At 43.6% G+C, this 16,242-nt stretch overlaps 1 protein-coding gene across 3 annotated transcripts in view; it reads right to left on the bottom strand.

Moving 5' to 3' along the window:
• Positions 1–15,777, bottom strand: part of cntn6 (contactin 6) — a 47,933-nt gene extending 32,156 nt beyond the window's left edge. For 2 of the 3 annotated variants that reach the window (XM_029827229.1, XM_003973737.3), the window contains exon 1: positions 15,632–15,777. The gene's annotated coding sequence lies outside the window, so the exon portion shown is untranslated. Of the gene's footprint in view, positions 1–504; positions 592–15,631 lie in introns of all 3 variants that reach the window. The other variant, XM_029827228.1, reaches the window with a different exon arrangement.
• Positions 15,778–16,242: the final 465 nt, after the last annotated feature.

A 16,242-nucleotide genomic window follows, 5' to 3' on the forward strand; every position in this document is an offset into this window, starting at 1 on the left:
CCCACCGAGGCACCTTCACTGATGACAAAAATCCTGACTGGTGATCATTAACGTCTTAGAGTATAGCTTAGATCTAACTCTTTGTTCAGTGATGTAAGTGCTTTTCTCCAAACAGACCGGTTGAATCTCTTTTTCTGTTACTGCTGAATACAAACTGAAATCGTACTTGTTAGTTTTAGCGCGAAAGAAAATGTGAAAAAGTGAAATAGGTTGATTGTGGAGGTGTTCCAAGCCCTCCTGGCAAACAGGTTCGTTCCAGGACTCTCAGGTGTTGACGCCAGGATATACGGCCCATATGTTTCCTCCAGGCTCCGAGTAGCTTCAAAGCAACCAAGTGAGCCAGCTGCAAACCAGTAGGCCAAACCCCATCTGTGACAAAGGCAGCGGAAACAATGGCCGGACCGGGAAAAGGACAACTCCTTCTCTGAAATATAACGCTTGGCTTTGAGGCCCGTGGCTTTAAACGGGGTCAGTTTGTTGCAAACCTGAAGTGATTCCACTGACTTTTCTGCATTTATCAGGACCAGCAAGCTGCTGACTCACGAGTCCGGACACACCGTCTTCATTATTCCCACCCGGCAGGAACTGCAGCTGCAGGAGGAAAATAAAACGGGAAATGTTGGACAGAAATAGGTTTACCCAGCAATAATGGCCTTAGCTGGAACAAACCCAACCTGGCATGTTATTTATGACGTCACATGTGTCCAAAATGAGGCGTCTGAGTGGCAGAAGTGTTATCATTGCATCATAGCAACAGCAGAGGACATGTGGTTAAACTGTAGGACCCGGTTCTGCAAAGCTGCAGGTGAGACGGTCAAAGACAAAAGTAAGAGTGGGCTTAACATTCCCATTCAGCCTTTGAGATGAACTATTTCTGTTATCCTCAGGTGTGCACCACTGTGTCGGTCCAGACCATTTGGATTATCCCACTGTTACATCACGAAGTCAAACTACACGATTTTTTTAATAAGTCATATAATTATAACAAACGCAACTCTGCTGATAGAAATGAAGAGGATGCTTGAGGAGTGGAACAAAGGTTCTACTTTCAATTCAGGTATGAAAAATGGTTGGGATTGAATTTCATCTGAGCCTATAAACTACAAGTGTGCGTTGAAGTGTTCAGTGCAGAAACCCTCTTATATAAATAAGTTTAAATTAAATAAAATGCTCAACAGGTATCACAATGTATGGTCATTAAAATTAAAACTTCAATTCCATTAAAGTCATTTAATGCAAAGACAAAGCACGTTGTGACTTTAAAGATAAGTGGTAAAGTTATTATAAACTGCTACAATAAATTACTTTTCAAGATGAGGTGAGAAAGAAGCAATTATAAAATGAAGAGTGCTGAGCATCCCCTCTGCTGTGCAATTATTTCCTCCTGCCCTGGAAGTCAGGTTGACCTCAGACCTCTTAACTAGTCTAAATGCACCGTCTCATTCTTAAAGCACCATAGAACCAGCTCCCTGTCCAGGTACGGGAGGCTGACTCCTCTCCTTCTAAGATTACACCTCAACCCTTCCTCTCTGAGACAGTAATTCTGTAGTTGCAGTCATTATTCTAGTGTCTTAATCTAGTCAGACTAATTAGCATACTTAGAGGGTCAGGGTTGTTTAATTACTAGGCTACCATTATGTTATGCTGCCATAGGCCGAGGCCACCGGGGTTCCTCCTCCTCCTCCTCCTCCTCTCCAGGTTTCTTCCTGTTAAAGGGGAGTTTTTCCTTGAAAAGTCTGTGAAAGTCTGGCCAATTCCTACCAAATATAGGTGCAGTCCCCACCATTAGTGTTAATTAAACAGAGGCCCCTAGTTTAACTGATCTGCTGCAGCTTTGATTTGGTTTGCTGTGTTCGGAGTGAGAAGGAGTCGGTTAAATATTGACAGGAGCCTGTTTCCCACCACTCACTCGAGCCTTAATGCAAACTCCAGCGGGTGATTATTGTAGTCAACGGGATGCTCAGCTTCATCTTTGTGTGAGAATAAACAGCTTCAGACCAGGAAGCTTTGGTATAAAGTCAATCAGAAGTGTTAGAGGTGTTTCCATCAACTCAACAAGGTCTCAGCAACAGAACTGGAAAATGGCAATCACGGCTCACACCTGCTGCCGCCCGGCTGCAGAACATCCACACCGTCAGTCACTCTTTAGCAAAAGAGCAAAGAGGCAGGCCGCATAGACACACACCTCTGATATATACCGTGAATAATAAACAATTAAAATGAGTATAAGATTTACTTCAGTCCTTTTAATAGGTGCAGAGATTGATGTGTACCTCAAAGAGTGGAGCAATCTTTTACAACCCAATTATGTAAAGCCAGTCGGTTCTAGATCAATTGCCCAGCAGAGAAATGGAGATATAATCCACAATATGAAGCCTTTTGATGCTGGAACACAGGACAGACTGGACACCAGTCACGCTGATATTTTAATGAGTAGAAAAATGTCTCATGCATGATTAAATGAGTGTTTTGAGGGTAAATGATCTCAAAGCTTTGCAAATCCAGGGCTTTAAAACTGAAGATAAAATGCTTTTCCCTTTTTAAATTTCAAACAGCTGTTAACAGACTCTTTCTGATGCTCATCAGTGTGAAATTGTAAATGTCTGACTGAGCTGTCAAGCGAAAACAGGAAGTAGAGTGCTAGCACGCACTTTCCTGAAGACCTTGAAGGAGCAGTTTTCTCTTAGCTCCTAGAGCCTGTAAAACAATTTGATATCTCACACCAAGTCCAATTAGATGGTTGGCAGGACTCGTTGGGAAGGAAATGCCATGATGCAGAACGCAATTCTTAGTAAAATAAACGTCAATCAAACATGTCACATGATTTCACGCGGGGCCAAAACCAAAATGGGTTCACCCTGCCGCCTCACCCTAGGATTTGTCAGATCTGTTCTGCCCTAAACGTTTTATTAAATGCAGTTTTATGTTTATTTAGACTATGGTAACAAGCCGAGTTCATTCGCAGGCCATAACTTTAACACTGTACAATATGGCGTAGTCAGAATCGTAAAGAATGAGAAAAATTATAGACTAATAAGAGGAGAATACTGCAAATGAATGCACATCTAAGGCTGCGGACAGAGCTTGCATGATTGCGGCCCCTCTGGTGAACTGCCAGTCTTGCCAAGCTCAGACCAAAAGAGTCTTAAAAGATCACTTTCTGAGCTCGTTACCGTGCCCATATGGGGTTTTATCTGCATGTCTGATGCCGTTATCACTCCCTTGCTCTTTTCTTGCATCCCCATTGGTCTTTGTGGAGCTGGTGTATGAAAGTCACAGGGAAGGCAAGGTTTGGAACCAGTCTGCAGACGTGAGTCAGACGGTCTGAAATAAATGAGTTTAGGACTTGGGCTGAATCCCAATACCCCTTTTTACCCCCCTTCCCCTTGGTCTACACTTGTCCCTCAATAGGGTGTGGCAGAGGCAACACAGCAGTCCCCTATGAAACGGGACACCACTTGACTCTCGCTATCATCAACGTTGCTGGCCGCTAGCTAGCTGCTATGTTGGCAGAAGCGAAAGAAGTCCCAAACAGTCAACGTGCTCTCGTCAGCAACAGTTTCCATGGTTCTGGTGTTCTGGTTCTGGCCTGTCCATGATAAGTCATTCATGAAATGGACTACACTGTGGCGAAGTGCTTTTGCACTTGGATTTGCCTTTGCTGAATTTGCCATTATTAGCTGTGGAAAAGGGACCGAAACAAGCCAGGGAGGAGTAGGTAGCCACTAAAACTCCACAGCTCTTCATTTTCTTCCCATAAATTGAAGTGAAAGAAAAAAAAGAGGAAGAATCTTGCGATAAGACACAGGTGAGAGGGAAGTAAACGCATCCTGTGTGGATTTAAAGGTCGTCCACACTGGAAGGAACCACCCCCCCAAGAACATTGGTCTGTGGCATCCAGTTTGGAAAGCAGGTGCACTTTTATTTCTCTGATAACATTTCTACCATCCCAGTCATGTAATTGGGGTTTGTAGGTCTGAAGTGTCGGTGACCTTTACCATGAGCCTGCTTGTTTAAAGTGGAGATCTTGTAAAACCTGACACTTTTAAATCCTCCAACAATCTGATGACAGGTGACATGACAAGTCACCTGAGAGGTTAGGTCACTCATTCTGAAAGCAAGCAGTTGTCCTTTTGTGACTGGCAGCTCAAATAAACACAATCTACAACAAAAGAGACAGAAAACAGAAGATGTGCCTGGAAATGCTGTTGAAACTTTAAAAAGGTATCATTGGGATTTCCTCCAAAATTAAATATTTAAGCCTGTCTGTGAGTTTGAAACCTCAAGAGATTTTAACATGCATCAGAGTTAATGGTCAACACACGACTGTGTTTCCAGAGGTTATATATCCTGTAGCACTTCAAAAGGTTATCATCCCAAAGTGTTAGAGACCTCCAGAAGTTACACAGCTTCATTATATTCCATCTGAAGAGTCCTCCTGACTGGAATCAGATCCTGGGATTGTCTGACTTTTTCCTTTGTTGAGATGTTCCATGAACAAAATGGAAATGTCTAATCTTTAATGACAGCATTTCATCAATTGCAATGGAATGTTATCGATAGTATTGATAGAAAAAAGTGGAATTTGTGCTCTAAATCTTGTTGAGGAAGATCAGCAGGATAGAAATAATGGCGTTAAAGCTTTCCTGCTGGAACATTATAAAAGAGAATTCCACATCATTGACTGGGAGGAGACCAAATCCATTCATTTAAAGGGCATCTGGAAGGTGCCAGTACATGACTGAGGACATCATCCATAGACACAAAATGTGTTTGCTCTCCACTTTCTTGGTTTGTTTAAATCTTTGGAATTTAAAGGGACTTTCTGGATGAGGAGTGTGGATTTGGATAAGGAAACAGATGCTGAATTAATTCAGTAAAGCAGTTAAAACTGCTAACAGCTGCAGTCAGCCATTCAAGCCAAAGGGAACGACAGCCCCTCGGAACGACAGCCCCTCGGAACGACGGCCCCTCGGAACGACGGCCCCTCGGAACGACAGCCCCGTGGCTCAGAAGTGCAGCACTAACGCTGCTTATGGGGGATGTGTTGAATCAGAATCCTTAACTAACACCACTTTTTCTTTCTGCTGCTGCTGCTTTACTTTTCAGCAAATTAAAAGCCTTTTGGTGTGCAAACAGCCCTGAATCTGGGTTGTGCATGAACAAATAATAATTTGAATGTCGCAGCAAATCCCTTTTAATTCTTGGTGACCGTTGAAAAACATTTTATCCATCCACAGATAAAGTTCTCTCAGGACCAAGAAGAGTCGGAGCATAAACAAGCAAAATGTATCAATTCACTGTCTAAACTTTGAGGAAATAAAAGACATCCTGTCACAGAGCTTCACCAGAGCGAGCCTCTGTCCTCCTCACACTGCACTTAAATAGAAACAAAGACGTCCTCACAATTAAAGTCCTCAACTCATTAAGATCCTGGCTTCTCTTAGCTGGAACGCCTCGCTGAGGGGTTGTCAGGGAAATTGTTTCTGTTCACTAAAAATGGCTCCACTTTTGCTCCTATCTGAAGCTGATAACGAGGATTACGTTGTACACAACACAAATCAGGGATTTTATTTCCCTAACCAGGCCCCTTTAATCTGTGGCGTCTGTTCCTTGTCCATCGAACCCACGTTGTTGGTTATTACATCAGCACATATGTTGCAAATGTGACAAATTTATGAATATCAAGGAATCATTTTCCAGAATCACAGCATCTTCCGGACCCCATTAGAGTTAATGAAGCAGATTTTTCCGGGTAGGTAAAAAACAAACTTTGTCTCAAGTGACAACCTGGCTTTACATTGAACGCAGGGCATAAAAGGCAAATAGTTCTCAAGAAGAAGGAAAGGAAACAAAAGGAGAGTTGTGTGTACAAAATCATTGAGATGCAGAGACAAACCATCTGAGCCCAATTCCCATTTGACTTTTATAGTCCTTGGGAGCATAATGAAATTCTTATCTCCCCGGACATGCATAGATTTTAGCAGACGCTCAGGAGTATTAGAACATCTTTGACCAGCTGTATATGCAAGATAGATTTATCAAAAGGACTTGTCACTTTAAATACTAAGCCGACGTGTGCACGGAGCCATATGATAAATGTCAGATCGGAAAAATATGATTTAACTTCCTTGTCTCTCTTCCAGTGTGGAAAGTTTGAGACAACCTCCACAACGAGACTTAAATGTTTAACAGTATTTATTTATTTCCAGAGCAAATCAATTCATCGTGATTCCACTTGATAAGCTATAAATAAACATCTTTAGGTCGTCAGGAATTCTGACATCGCCAGTAATGGCTGATGGAAGTGTGATTACAATGGCTATAAAAGTGACAAACACGACTGTGACTTCATCTGTCCAGATTAAGATAAACTCAGGGAGGCGTTCAGTGGGACGCTCGTTTCAGAATGAATAATGGAGTGCCAAATTCCCAAATCCCATTCAGCTCCCACAGCCGGGCTCCGTGGCCTGCCTTCTGTCTCTGCTGGGGTTCAGGGGGGGGAGAGGAGGCACCTCGGTGATGTCGGGATCACAGAAAAAGGGATCAAAGACAATCTCTCAAAATCAACATCAAAAAAACATCATTCACTGATGTGTTGGAATAAAAATACCACATTTCTTGTAGGATCACATGATTTGGTTGGATCCTGGAATGGATCTGTCAAACTGGAGATGGAAAATGGGCCAGAAATGGGTCAGTACTTGTGTGTGTTCTTACATCCGAGGCACGGAGGTGTGACATCTCCCACGTTTCTGGTACATTTCTGTCTGCTTCATTCAGTTCTTTTTTAAAACTGGTCTGCTGCCGTTTTTCTCCGGTGGCTGAACATTTGCATAGAAGGGAAAACAGGAACATCCAAACATCGCCACATGCTCCCCTTCTGCTCCTGTTGTAAAACTGGTTAAAACCAAAAACACACTTTTCTAGGATGGAGATACTGATCAATGTAATCGATCAATTGCTGTTACACAAATTAGCATGTAGATCTTCAGGGATTTTCCGAAGCTGCTTGATCACCCCCTAGTGGTAGGCAGCTGTTAAAGACCGAGCAGAACCACTTCCTTGTAGTTCAGAACTGGGACCATTCTGTCCAGTGCTGTACAAAATGCTGCCCAATCACTCTGGAACTAGAAAGAGAAACATTGCTAATCAAAGAACTGTGATTACGCGTCCCTTTGAGAGGGAAAAGCCCTCAGGTATTTACAGCAGGGTCTGCTGAGTCTTACCTTCTTATCCATGTCGCTTCAGAGACATCAAGGGCAGCGTCAGCAGAGAGCACGTCACCCCTTTAAAGCAATATATGCAACCTTGGCAAAGCCAACATGGCGCAGTCAACTGATTCAACACACAAACAGCCTCGTGGGATTTTCAGCTGTCTTCTTACGCATGTGGACCCCACAAATACAGCAATTAATTAAGAGTACATAAGAATCCGGATCAATACACAGTCAGTGTAAGGAGTGAGGGTGGGCGTGTCACAGCCAACTTTGACTCCCTTACATGTTTTTATTCCAAGAATTGCATCTGTATTCAGGGTGTAAAAATGTTCCGACAGTGTATTCTGTGTCTGTGCTGCTTCTCCATCTGGCTGCTCTATGCTGGAAGGTCAATTTTCACTCAAACCCTCTTAGAATTGTGCATAAAAATGTATAAAAGGTGCAGTCCATAGCAAAAAAAGAAATTAGTTTTTTTTTTTTTTTTTACAAAGGAAACAGGTTGAACGGACCAAAAGAGGTTGGGATCAAGAGGTTGTCAGTACTGGTATCAGTGGCACAATGGGGACTACCAAAAATGAAAGACTTTTTAAAATTAAGGGCAATAAAAAGAAAGGTGAGTGGGTTAAACAAACCAGGTGTTGGTTTGTGAGGGTCATGTGAGAGCAGGCCACCGTCAACATCTCAGGGTTTAATATGAAAGACAACTAATGAAGCACTTGTTTGGAACACTGACATTTGAAAAACTGAATATTATTAACACGCGTTCCAAACGGAGACTTAATGAGGACACTTCAGAATGTCCACCAGTAATTTAGGCAGCACGCTTGATTTTGGGGGTAAAAAAGGTGACCTGTCCTCATTAAAACATGATGTTCCTCTTTTAAAGTACAAACATGAGCTCAAGTTAATGCAGAATAACTCTAAAAGGACACACTAGGCTAATAAGAAAGGCTGAATGATACACTTTTACTTGTGCATGCAGTCGAAGATGCCCAACAAGTTCAAAAGCCGTACTTGTGGTGCTTAAACATACATAAATACATATATATAAGCAAAGCTTTTATCTTGATTTTTGAGTCTAGAAATGTAATGTATTATACGTGTTTAATCTTTCCCGTTTCTTCTAAGAAGGTACGCAGGGATTCTGAGCGAGCTAAAACAGGAGGCGTGCTGCCGCATCGCTCAGATATCGAGTCTTACCTCATTTTAATTAGCGCACACGGAGGTGTGACACGCTCCTGATATCCATGTTCAAAACCGGTTATCAGATTTTGATTATTCAGTCCTATATTCATGCTTTAATTAGACTACATCTTATCAAACATTGGAAATGATGAATAATAATGAATCGCAGACCAAGAACAACAGAAATGGTTAAACAGACGGTCACCGCTCACCACTGGGTGTGTTTCTGTCGGCACAGACGATTCATCTTTCCCCTAAGGGATGTGTCGCGATGGTTGTATAATATTGTCTCTATTCGCCGTGCCAGAGGTGACGTGTGATGGCGCACATGCCAGGCTCTGCCTCGACTCTGCGGGACCGCCACGTTCTCATCCGGGGGACCGTCCACTCACGAAAAGTAATGAGATCATCCTGGGTGAAGTGATGCTGAAAATGAATCATTTCCTCACTATTCCCGGACGGCGCAGCGGGCACATTTCTCTTGGACCTTGTAGTTTGAAGCCATCCATCCTCCACCATCGGGCAGGTCGGGGCTTCACTCATCACAGGTGAAGCCACGCGCCCGCCTGCCTTCTCCCTCCAAACAAAAGCACATGACAGAAAGCCCCCATCTAATCCAATCATGACCAGGTCGAGTCCAGCAGCAGCTTTTCTCTTAGAAATATTAGGATATTGTGGGTTTTATTTTCTAGTTTGGCTTCTAACTCACTTAAGACTTAAATTTCACCAAAAATTGCTACAACCCAGGTCCGGTTATTGTTTGACCAAATAACAATCTATATTTGTTGATGAAAGAATAGCTGTGGTGTGGATGCACAGCAATACCACTGCATCTTCAGGACATGTTTTCTATTTAGAGGAAATAGCTATTTGAGTTTAACACAATTTTGCTCTGGGACGAAATGTAAGAACATTCCTGTGGGAAATGAAATCACAATGCACAGCAGTCAGGCTGAGGGATGAGCACACTCCTCATACATGAGACCTTCCAACTGGTTTCTATGCCACCGTGCTATTAAGGGCAAAAATACTGATAAATCCCTGCTTGCTGAGGCTTCTTCTGCAGGAGGCGCAACAAGGAGCTAAAGCCCCGTGGTCATGGAGATAAAGCTCAATCAATTCAAAGTCAGTCAACGTGGTAAAAAAGGGACAGTGTCAAAGGTCCGGAATGGTCACGGATGGCTTGAGCTAATTTACTTTGTGCAAATTAAAATAAGAATTAAAAATAAGGACTGACTGAAACAATATGTTGCGGAGCAATGCTGGGAGGTGGACTGCAGTCTGGAGGGAATTGGGGGGAGTTACAGGGTCAAAGAACTGACAGTGATGCAGGGTAGTGAACAGAGCCCAGCCAGGCCGCAGGGATACACACCAAAAGCAGCCACACACACCTTTGACCATCCTACCTTCTCCAGAAAGAGAGGTGAGCACCACGGGCTCTGAAAACACTCATTACAGCGCCAACGTCTGTGTCACGGATAATTCCCCGTGGTCACACGCATCCAACACTGCGAATATTTGCCATGCAAACGCTGACATGAACGCAGAGGGAGCTGCAGTATTGCGGAGGTGCAGGTTTATTGCGAGTGTAAGCAGCTCATCACATGACTGCTTCATCGCAAATCCATTTCTGTGTGCAGTGCATTAATCACGCTGCAGGCTGGCAAGGTGCACATTTATGCTTCTCTGTAGATTATAAGAGATGGGTTTGGAAACTGGGCTTAATAGCAAGGAAGTTCTCATTATGCTCTTAGCATCCACTCATTTTTCCAGTGTAGCGTATCGTGTTCCACACGTGCTCAGAGAGGTCTGAGGAGGAAGCATTTATGTGAACCATCAAATGTTCGGGTGTTACTGCCGACTCTGGTTCTGACGTCACGCTCGAGCTAAAGGTGAGATGCTACCACACCCCAGTGGTGAGGTGACTAACAGTCATATCATCTGTCAGGATGGAATAATATGGCCCCAATGCATGCACAGCACCAGCTCCCACACATATATTCACATATTTAAGTGTTTGCATATTCTTATTTAAGGAACTGGGTGATGTCCAGATAAATGCTAACATGTAATCGAAATCGCTCTCCGGTGTCATTCTCAATCAGTGCCAATCGTGGGTGAATGGAGTTTAAAAATAGGCCTTGATGCGTCAAGCGTCAACAAGCCCATGAATTCATGAAACATCACATGCACTCGCATCATTCGTCAACATCAGATAGGAAGTGAGACAGGGTTTGATGGATGGAGGTGCCAGACAGAAAGTAATTTCCACTAACTTACTGTATTCCTGCGGCTGGAAACAAAAAGATTGAGGCAAGGCAGCGGTGAGCAGAGAGCTGCACCGATGCCAGAGTCAAGTGGGAGGATTGAATTCAACATTGTTGGCTTTAAGGTGTAATTAGGAATATTGATTGTGGGCTTCTCGGTGGAACTGGCGGAGCGTGGGTCCACTGAAACCACACATTCTGTTTCCAAAGCCAGATATGGCTCCTAATGCTGCAAAAAAAATTAAAAACCTTTGCATGATTGCTTAAACTGCTGTGGGGTCATCAGGTATTCTGCCATTTAGGAAGAGGAAAAGAGAGACACAAGGGCGAGCGCATCCGTCTGTGGAATAATGGGCCTTTATTGAGAGCACCAGGAAATCTACGGTGGCTGATTGGCAACAAAATGGATTTTTCACCAAGCGCTTCCACACACAGAGACACATTCCAGACAGCAAAGGAGTGTCGTGCATCTTCTTCCAGACAGCAAAAGTGGAAAAGGATCACACCGACTTTCTATCAGCGTTGTGCAGGTGTTGCCCAACTTTTAATGTAGAAGCCGAAGAACAGCGGCAACTGAGGATTTGTTAGAAGAGCATAATCCCGGCTGCCATCTCCTTCCTGAGATTTAATCCTGTCATCTTCAATCCTCAGACTCTGTCTGAAAACCTGGTTTGTAATAAATTCACAGCAGTGCTCCGAGATGTTTTCACTCACGCCAAGGATCTACTTTGTGAAGTCGGCGTAAACAACTCGGTTTTCCTATTTGAATTCATAACCATGCTGCACCCAAATGTTACTGTTGTATTTAATATTCATGGGGAAAAGCCATCAGGGAAGAAGGTCCACCGAGTGCCCCGCCAAAGCCAAGACCATGTGTTCAGAGTCGGCCGCAAGTGCCCCCAACGTAACATCAGGACCGGTCTAACAGGACCTTAAAACCTGCAGCTGCTTCCACGTAGAAGACACGTGATGGTAAAAATCGTTAACGGCTTTTTATATGCAGGGCAGCAAAAATAAAAAACCAACAACTGTTTCCTTTACAATGTCATTCCTGAAAACTTTCATCTTGAAATTCTTGGAAAGTTTAGCGCATTAAATCAGAGAGAAGTTCAAGGACAGGACGTGATCCGCTGATTGAAATAGCTGCTGCTCCTGGAGCCACAACTTCAACAACGGCTTCTCATTAATTTTGGATTCTAAAAACTGTTGTAAAAATACAGAAATGCGAATAATTCATGAAATGCGCCGGCGCAGCCAGTAGACAACGCTTTACTGCTTTGCTCTATTTTTAGCTCACGAGAGGGCAAAAAGATGAAAGCGGGCTCCGGTTCAGGGTGGTACGGCACGCCGTAATTCTATTCGCCATCCTTCAAAGGAGAGAAAGTGACGGCTCTGATTTATTCATAAGACCGGCTTCTTCTGCCAAGGAGCATTAGACAAAGGCAGATCACCCAGAGGTAACAATTCTGCTGAGAAAAGCACAGAACAAATCAAACCAAAGATGCGAGCGTGTTCCATGTTGCGCCAGGTCGGACAGGTCGACCAGGCTGCGGCCCTCAACTCAACGGACGACATGAAGAACTTCAGCCAGCGTTCCTGTTTTCCTTCTGCACGGCTGCTGCCCTGGTGTCTTCACTTATTCCAATGTTCCTCCTTCAGCTTTATGGCTTCCTCGCAGCTCCTTGTCAGCTATAATTTAACATTATCCAGGCTGCGGTGCCTCCATCAAGCGGCTGTCAGGCTCCATCAGAGAGTAAAGGTCACCACTCTGTCCTGTTTTTCTGGCCTCCCGCAGTGTCGCTCTCCAAATCACAACCTCTCCCGGTCTCGGCGGACTTCTGCAGCTCCGGAGCAGCGCGCTCTACATCCGTCTCCGCCGCCATTATCGGAATGTTGAAAAATCTCTACTGCAGTATTGACCCGGGCTAATGAAGGGTAGATGGGTTTTTGACAGCCATTACTGACAAATATGTGTAGATATTTACTTTGCTGTCACAATTACGCAGCGTTTCTACAGGAGCCAATGTGCTGCATGCTACAAGAGACTTTATCATTCTAGATCAATAAACCTTTGCGCTGATTTATGAACTAATCATTATTTCATTTTGAGAGCACTGCAGATTCACTGAGACACACAAAGAAAGAGATTAGAGCTTTAGGAATTCAGCAATTACTGTGCAGACAAATACATTAACTGAAGCTGTGAAGCCCCAGAATACAGAGAGGATTTCTATGGGCATAAAAGGCTGCAATATAAACAGTCAGACCTATTAATTAACTATTAGATTGCCATCAGACGGGTGTTTAATAGCACCATTTTTAATCTACTTATTAGACCGCTGTGTCTCTTTAAATGACGCCTCATATATCAGACCGTCCCTGCTGACAGGCAGCAGACAAGCAATCCCACAGCCATAATCACACTTCCTCCCTGGATTAATCATCAACTGACAACAATGAAATGAATTGACCATATCAAATAATGTATTCCGTCTCCGGTGTGCATTCTCTCATGAAATGACCACGCGGAGCCCCCGTGACCGAAGGGTCATTCCCAATACAGAAAAATGACGTCTAATCCAGAGCCTGCAGGGTTGCTTAGGAGTGATCGGGTCCCACGGATCTATATTCCTCCATCCAGTCCTGGATGCACTAAATCACACAGATGACCTGCAGATTTCAGGAGCACAGAGGTGTTTTTCTAACATTGTGATTTAGCTCTTATGACCACTGCAGGGTTTTTAGGAGAAGGTTTTTCAGTTGTTTTTTTATAAACTAAAACAGAGAGGATATCAATGATGAATATAAATGGGCCGGTACTGTTTTTTTAAGAGTCTCGAGGTGAAGAGGCAAATGTCAGGACAATACGTATTTTTACCTTCATTCGTGGCTTAAATGGTTCATTTTATTTGATGCCATGAAATGCTGACAGCTGATTATTTGCATGCTTCTTTTTTTTTTGCATCACATTTTACTTTGTTTTCATGTTATATGCGCCAATTATGGAATACATGACATCCAGCGTGGATGCAGCAGGGAAACAGAGGAACACTGGAAAATGTAACGCTTTGATTGTGCACATCTGCTTAATATAATCAACACATTTCACAATGTCATTAGCAGCCCAGTGAGCTCACAGGTTAATTACATGTACTGAATGACATGCTGCCTCTCAACCGTTCAAACCAGAACTAAAATACACAAATGAAACATCCATAATCCATAATGTCAGTAATATTGTATCATTTATTAACGTATATCACAGACCGTCACTGTGGATGTGATTAAAACCAAGACTTGATGTGAAAGAATAACGAGCACACACAATATTAATATTCCGGAGCACGCTCTGACATAGATAACACTGCATATTTCAATTTATTCTGCATTTCAGAAGGTATAATGGAGTTCAAACCCAGTAACGTGGGCTCAACTGACATTATTGTGGACAAAAACCTCTGGATTTCCCCTTGGCAGTCCAACATGGAGACAGCACGTTCAACACGTGCACAAAACTACAGAAACCAGCTCTGGGGGTGAGACTGTATCCACCCCGCCAGATGTTGGCTCCACCATGTATGTTGTATCAAACCGAGTGCATCTTTAGCAGATATTTAAATGATATCTCAGTGGACATAAAATGGTCTGATGTAACCACCAAGGCTGCCTATTAAGTATTTAAATTAGAGTGCGGACGCGACTGACAGATGTCTGAAGGGGAACCGCTCATCCGTCATTCTAGACTCCTGCCGGCTGGGACCACGGAGGCGGCCCCTGGCCGTGTCCACCTGCCAGGTCCGTGCAGGCGGGAGAGGAGCCGGCTGAAGGACTCCTCTGTATCCCAGAGCTGACCTCAGCGAGACAACAGTCAGCTCTGGGTGTTAAACCTTCATACATCACTGTTATCTCTATCATCCCTGTGAAGATTAGCCTGCAGCTCACACTACCTGTGCAGACTGACTGAGCCCGGGAAATGTGAGACTATAAGCCCTGCAAACACACACACACACGCGCGCACACACACAGATTAAAGATTTTTAACTGCTCATTTGTTCCATAATTTTTCATCAGTAGTGTTGGTGAGGCAGCTGAAGTCTCTGTTTTCTCTTGTTAAGAGACAAGAAGGGCACGAGGAACCTAAATATATTAAAGATCACAATCCTGAGACTAATTGACATGAACATGACAAGTCAGTGCTCTGGAAATTAGGCTTCAAAGAGGGAAATTAATCATGATTTCACTGGCCTCTGCGACAGAGGGCTTCGATCGTGGAGTGTTTAGTGTAGGTCCATTAGAAGGAGGGTGTGATAATATGCTGAGGGCCTCTCATAACACACACCAACACACACCCTGGAACTATGTGATTGAATCAAAACACATGCAAATACAACATAATCACAGAACGTCATATCGAGATTATTTTAGTTTTATGCTCTGTGGTTAGAATGTATTGTTCAAAGATGATTGACATCTTCACTATAGAACACTAGAGATTCTGAGATTCAATTAAAAACACTTTCAGGGAGCTTCCAGACTCCATCTGTGGTGTCATGTTGCAGGTGTCTTTCACCTGATCCTCTGAAAATGATTACAGCTTTTAAAAGCAAACAAACAAACAAACAAACCACCATTCTTGCACTAATTCCTTGTCATGGCGAGCGGATGCTCACGGCTCCAAACCTGCCCGGAACACGACGCTTCCACTGAGTGGAGGGAACACTGTTGTCTCCACAAGTTTCCTGGAAATGCTGCAAAATGGGGATGCGTGACCAAACGGTTGGCCGAACTAGAAGATGCCAGCCTGAAATCGCTCTCTGCGGTGATAACCGTGAGCGTGTGTGCGGAGACGCGCGGAGGGATCGGTGCGCGGCGATGTGCGGGAACGCGAGTCACAGGGAACGGAGCAAATATTCCACAATATTCAACCGCAAAGCGCGACAACTTTGACGCATGTCCTACCTGTGCAGGAGAAGAGAGACGAGCAGCAGGACACGAGAGGCTGAGCGCGTCGAACCGCGGTCCTGCGTGTCCGAGTCCAGCAGCCAACTCCAAAGTGCGTCTCTGTGTTTTTTCTACCCACCAATAAAGGACAGCCACACTCAGACCACCCCTTCTTGCATTAAACATTTCCCAGCTGGTCCCTCTTCATCATGCCTTCTATAGAAGCTCTGCTGGCGCGTGCACTTTGCATTATTATACATTATTTAGCTTTTTTTTAAAGGATGTAAATTTAGCATTATTGATGAGCAACAGTTTCCAATCAAGTTGTCAAATTGTTGCTGACACCCTCCTCAGACCCTTTCAAACAATGTTATTAATGTGTTTCTTTGGGATTTGGATAAATAGTGTTGCCCTTAAAAGTGAGATTTCAAATTCAGTTAACCGAGAAAGAAAACACCAAGGACATAAAAATATTCTTCATTTAATACCAAATATTTGTGTGGAAACCAGTCTGACACTTTAAGACCGAAGAGTGCAGGAAAACTCAAGTCTTTTTGAAACCCTGTAAAACTTTGCAGTACTATTAAGTCACCAGGGAACCAAATTCGATTTCATATTTACATCTCGTT

Source organism: Takifugu rubripes, chromosome 19, assembly GCF_901000725.2.
Source record: "Takifugu rubripes chromosome 19, fTakRub1.2, whole genome shotgun sequence".
NCBI lineage: Eukaryota > Metazoa > Chordata > Actinopteri > Tetraodontiformes > Tetraodontidae > Takifugu > Takifugu rubripes.